The sequence below is a fragment of the Natator depressus genome, chromosome 7 (assembly GCF_965152275.1).
Source record: "Natator depressus isolate rNatDep1 chromosome 7, rNatDep2.hap1, whole genome shotgun sequence".
Lineage (NCBI taxonomy): Eukaryota > Metazoa > Chordata > Testudines > Cheloniidae > Natator > Natator depressus.
This window is the reverse complement of record NC_134240.1, coordinates 48,646,434-48,652,346: the sequence shown is the minus strand read 5'-3', so window position 1 is coordinate 48,652,346 and position 5,913 is coordinate 48,646,434. Positions and strand designations below refer to the sequence as shown.

The following is a 5,913-nucleotide window of genomic DNA, read 5'->3' as shown; positions in this document are numbered from 1 at the left end:
TGGTTGGCTAGCTCCCAGTACCAAAAGAAAGGGGAAGGATCGATGGGAAATCAGGACTCTGAGACTGACAGCCCCCAGGAACAATGGAGAAAAGCCAATGCTCCAGGTCAGCTTGATTGACAAGGCAGGCAGGCTAATCAGGGAGTCGGGGGGGGGGGCGGTCCCATCCTCCGTGTGAGCTGGACTTGCCTGGGTCAGACAGAGTGGGGCCGAGCTAAGGAGAAAGCAGGGGCCCGAGCTGAGCTGGGGAGCAGAGCTGTGCCAGATCCAGAGGGGCCAGAGAAGCAGCCCAGGGAGCTGGAGGCAGAGCAGCAGCCATGCTGAGGCAGAGTGGAGCTGGAGCTGAGGCAGAGTAGAGCTGGAGCTGGAGCAGTCCGGAGCTGGGTGAGGTGAGCAGCTGGGAAGAGCGAGGGGGACCCTGGGCAGCGGGCCCAGCACAGGGAGATGCCCACAGCCAAGACGCCTGGCAGGCCAGACTTGGAGGGGGATTGTAATCCTGACAGGGTGGGGGTGACACTGGGAAGAAGGGTCGTGCCACCTAAAGCCTGAGAGCGTGTGGCCACCGCCAGAGCAACTGTCCAACCCACAGCATCCCTGCAGCACAGCCAAGGCCTGAGAAGGAGGCCTGGGACTTGTGAGGAATAGACTGAACTGCCCTTACTTTCCAGAGACGCTGGTTGTGATGTCCCCATGCCACAGAGTAGGGTGACAGGTTTTTCTTTAACCTTTCCCATTTTTTCCTTATTTTTTAAAATTGATTGCTGTTTAATAAATTGTATTTGCTTTGAACTTTATGTAATGATCAGTGGGTCAGGGAAGCATCCAGTGCAGAGAGAGTACCCTGGAGTGGGGACACCCTAGCCCCTGCCCTAAGTGACAAGGTTGGGGGTCGAATCCCCCAGGAATCCTGGGCCCAGCCTTGTTGGGGTTACGAGGACTCTGCCACACAGGAGAGTGGAAGGGGAACCCTTGATGTCAGGCAGGCCTCTGGGTAAAGGAAGTGGGAGCGAGGACTCAGATCCTTTTGCTAGCTCATTTCACCGGGGTAGTGTATAAACCAGGAAAGTTCCTCACAATAGCGGGACCATTCTCCTGCTTACACCTGGAAAATTGCCCCAGGTCACCTGTGTCCCACTTTGGACCTATATTAACCTTCAGAGCAGCAGCTTTTCCCTCAGCTCCCCCTGCACCCGCCCCAGCTGATCAGAAAGTTTTAGCTGACAAAGGGTGCGGGAAAGAGAGAAACAAAGCGAAAATCCTTCTTTTGGTGTGTTTTGGAAATGGAAATTCCCCAGCAGAGGAGGGGGGGAGAGAGGGGGATTTTCAAAGCATCTTCTCTGCCCTGGAAGCAATTCAGAGAACAAAAGCTGCAGGTTAGGCGCCCTGCGCCGGGCTTTGAAGTTCAAAAGAAGGCTGTTAAAAATTTTTGTGAAGGACAAAGGGAGGGGGAGTAGTGTTTAGAGGGTGAGATGCAAGGAAATGTGCAGGGTGGTGGTGGGGAGGTGTTACTAAGGATTGCTAAAGGACAAGCTGATCTCAAGTGCTGATACACCCTGAAATAAATCCTGTCTCTGGACATAAATGGCAGAAATGCCACCCAAGGTCTTCACGCAAAACCCTCTGCGCCTAAATTTCCTCAGGCCGACACCAGGGTAATGTTGGGTCTGATCCCTTTCTTCCCCAGCACACAGCTCCAGCCTTGCTCCGCTGGCGGTTCTGGCCCTGGGAGTGTGTGGTGCTATCCAGGGGTAGCTGAGAGGAGAACCAGAGCTGGAGTGAGAAGCTGGAGTCCTCAGAATTGTGAGCTGGAATTCCATCCCATGGAGCTCGGGGGACAGGGGGCAGAAGGTTATTCCATGGGACATGCAGATCCCGACTGAGGTTTGTTTTCCTGCTAGTGCCTGGTACGGGGCCAGTGGAGGTGCTGAAACCCCCATGTGGAAGATTGCCAGGGAGGTGTTAAATAACAATATCCCAAGGATCAGTTTTGAAACAGGTTGGAGAAATCAGGCGACCTGACTATGCATTAATTTCCAAGTGCACCCATCAAAGCCACTGGGGTGAGTTAGATTGGGACATTTTGGGCTACTTTCTCCGCTCTGCCCAGTATCCTCCCATTGCAGCATGGGGGCACACCAAGGAGCTGTCTGATCCTGTGGCCAGCTCTAGGACATGCTTTAGAGTAACCTACAAACTGCTCCGAATTACCCAATCTGGCTATGTGATGGCCACATCCTCTCCACTCGGATCTCTGGCACACCCCCAAATACAGATTAATGGGGTAGGAGGCCATGGGGGGAGCACTGCTTTGACCCCATGTGCTGATATGGTGCTGTTGTTGTAGAAAGCAGTGCTCCCCCCATGGCAATGGGCAAATTCCAGAATCCATGCTCTTCCCCCTGTGACTCAAGGTGTGACGCGGTCCCCTGAGCGAGGGGCTCTTGGATTTGTTAGCGAACACTCATGAACCAGCTCTCGAGCTCTTCGTCCATTGCCCTTTGGTGGGCAGTAGCCAGAGGTTACAGCAGGGCATGAAGCATCTGCTGATGGTCTGCACTGCCAGTGAGTCTGGGTGGCAAAGGTGTGGAAGCAGCTACTATATTAAAAGTGACTCCTAGCAAAAGCCTTCTAGACAGGTGTAAAATCCCAGCCTGGTATGGCAAACAACCACAAGGGGAGATAAGCCAGCTCTGTCACAGTTAATGGTGCGGAGTCCCTGCAGCCCATGCAGGTGTCACTTCAAGATACCGAGACGCAGTTTCTCTTCCTCCCGCCAGCCTGGTAATGGATGAGCTGAGCAGAGATGGGGGTGATGAATGAACAGCTCCGAGACTCTCTGCAATAACACAGCTCAGGTATGGAGTGATTCCAGAAGGCCCACGGGAGTCCCAGCAGGAAACTCTGCTTAGAAGAAGAAGGAGAAAAAAGTAAATCATATCATCATATTTAACCTGTTTAATGAGCCGCTCTGGGAAGGATATCCTTTAGCCATCCCCTGAAAACACACAGCAAAAGCCAGCAAGTTTGGGATGAAATATAGCCCCGGCTGGAGAGGCCTGAGAACGGGATTTCGTCCCGTCTCTTGTATACTTTCTCTCTCATTTTCCTGGATCCCTGTACAGCAAGAAAGTCACCCTTGGGACACGGAGACGGACATAGCCAAGGAGAACGCATCGCTTGGTCTGGCTCCTAGCTGTCCCCTCTCCTTTCCTCCCCCCACCTCTGACCCACCCACACTGTGACTTGGTTTAGGATTACCTGAGGCGGACAGCCTAAAGTTACACTAATGGATGTGAATTCGGTGACACTTGTCCCTTTGCCGGGAGCTGCCTCCTCTCGTTACCACTGGCGCTGGCCACGGTTGCCACGGCGACCCACCTCCGTTGGGAGCGGAAGTTTAATTTAGGCAGATTTTTGTAGGTTAAGCAGGGAAAGTTGAGACAGAGCCGGAGGGAACCTGTGCGTTGGGAGGGGAGTGCAGAGGAGAATCGAGGAGAGGGGGAGAGGGATGGAGGGGGGGTCTGATTCAGATCTCACCTGCCCCAGTGTAAATCAGGAGTAACTCACTGAAGTCAATGGGGTTTCACTGATCAGAATCAAGCCCAGGGAGTTTAAATTCTGCAGTGATTTGCGGGAGATCAAGGTCATTTCCTCAGGTTCGTTTGCCCCAACCCCTGGCTCCTCCTGTCTCAGAGAGCCAGGGCTCTGGTCCCAGGCCCCTCGGAAGTGAATAAAACCTCACTGTCATGCCAGGAGTGCCACAATTCATCTCCAAATGCCGCACACCTGACCAGCGCTGCGGGGCCTCTGGCCCCTCCATCCTTACTGGCCCACTAGCGCCTCACAACTCTCTGTGTAGCAGCCACGGCTTATTAATGACCTGTTTCTGTGTTTGAGACACTTTCTGACACACGGCCAAGTGCCTGATTAGTTCCTGGGGCCACTGAGCAGCTCGCGGCTGGTTCATGAGTGTTCGCTAACAAATCCAAGAGCCCCTCGCTCAAGGGACCGCGTCACACCTTGAGTCACAGGGGGAAGAGCATGGATTCTGGAATTTGCCTATTGCCATGGGGGGAGCACTGCTTTCTACAACAACAGCACCATATCAGCACATGGGGTCAAAGGACCCCTGACTGCAGAACAAAGTGCCAGAGGGGCTGTTTACACCACCCCAGCTACAGACAGGTAGTGCAGCTGTGCGGCAAGCCTCACAAATGAAAGAGTCACCATGCGTGCCGGCTGGGGGTCTTGTTCCCCAGTCAGTCTTGAAACTGGTTCAGCCCCCTCCTCATCGGAGCCTGCCTCAAGGGTCTTTTTCCAAAATAAACACAGGTGCATAAGGAACAAAATACAGAGAAAACTAAAGTGTCTTCCTTGCACCTCATCTCTTGGATAAACCACTCCAGGTCACTCCTTGTTCTCTGGGAAGGAATCTCTCTATACACCTGTGACCTCTGTACCTTGGGGGAACACCCAGCACTCCCACTTTCATCCTTGTAAAATGATTGTGTGGTATCAAATGCAAAGTTTATCATGTCGAGTGTCTTCAGAAGGCTCACGGTTCACTGAGCATTGTTGTTACAGTAATGTTATAGGTTATAATTTCGTGTATATACTTATGAGGCTGAAAATGTATCCTCAGGGCTGAAAATAAGCCCAGGCAAAAACTCTCCAAGAGCAGAGAGGCAGTTCACATCTCATCAGGGCAGGTATGGGACAAACCCAGCCCAGCCTCACAGGAACAAAGGACACGGGCCTAGGCAACAACAAAAGGATCAGTTGGACTCTTGAGTGAGTCACTCCCCCCCCCTTTGGTCAGTTTGCGACTGCGATGAGGTAATGCTCACCTGACTCTGAAGGGGGGGCAGGGGCAAAGCCAAGAGGGAAGAAAGAACATGATAAAAGGGAAAGACGTTTGCCATGTACATCCTCTCTCTTCCATCTACATCTACAGACACTACACCAAGCAACTGAAGCACTGATCATCGGGAAGAGCCTGGCTGAAGAGCAACCAGCCAGCCTGTGGTGAGAAGCATCAACATTTGTAAGGGCACTGAAAGTGTTAAGATCAGTTTACAATGCGTTTTGCCTTTATTTAATTTGACCAAATCTGACTTGTTATGCTTTGACTTATAATCACTTAAATCTACCTTTATAGTTAATAAATCTGTTTGTTTACTCTACCTGAAACAGTGTGTTTGCTTTGAAGCATGTCAGAGACTCCCCTTGGGATAACAAGCTTGGTACATATCAATTTCTTTGTTAAACTGACAACTCATATAAGGTTGCAGCGTCCAGTGGGCATAACTGGACACTGCAAGACAGACGTTCCTAGGGTTGTGTATGGGACCAGAGATGTTGGCTAGTGTCATTTGGTTGCACAATCCAAGGAGCAGCTTACATGCCAGAGGCTGTGCATGAACAGCTCAGGAGTGTAGAGCAGGGTTAGGCTGGCTCCCAGAGTCAAGGATTGGAGTGACCTAGCAGATCTCTGGTCCAGATAACACCAGAGGAGAACATCACAATACCCTGCTTTATTTCCCAGCAGGCCTTGCCAGAACACTGAATTACAGACTTGTCTGCCTGGGGGACTACAGCTCCCAGCCTGGCCCCATGAGAAAGAAGTGGGCTGGAATGGCAAAAAGCCAGCTCTACCCTCACCGCTGACGGGCGATCCAACCCTCCCTACTCTTGGGACTCTGCAGTGGGGCCTTTCCAAACCTGATACCAGTTCCCTTCCCACAGTCCCTGCCTTGGCTGTCAAACAGCTTGTTCCTGGAATGGGGTATTGCCCTTCGTAACCCTTCAACCCTTGAAAAACTTTGTTGAATGAATTTTAAGTATTTTTGGGGTCCATTGTATTAAATTGCAAGTTTGTGCATTATTGTGGGAGGATTGTATGTTGCTTCTCTA

The 5,913-nt window shown here is 51.8% G+C and overlaps 1 long non-coding RNA gene across 1 annotated transcript; it reads left to right on the top strand.

Moving 5' to 3' along the window:
* Nucleotides 1-251: 251 nt before the first annotated feature.
* LOC141991538 (uncharacterized) lies at nucleotides 252-4,975 on the top strand. Its single transcript, XR_012640385.1, has 3 exons — nucleotides 252-389; nucleotides 1,685-1,881; nucleotides 4,955-4,975. It is a non-coding gene; the product is annotated as an uncharacterized LOC141991538 (long non-coding RNA).
* Nucleotides 4,976-5,913: the final 938 nt, after the last annotated feature.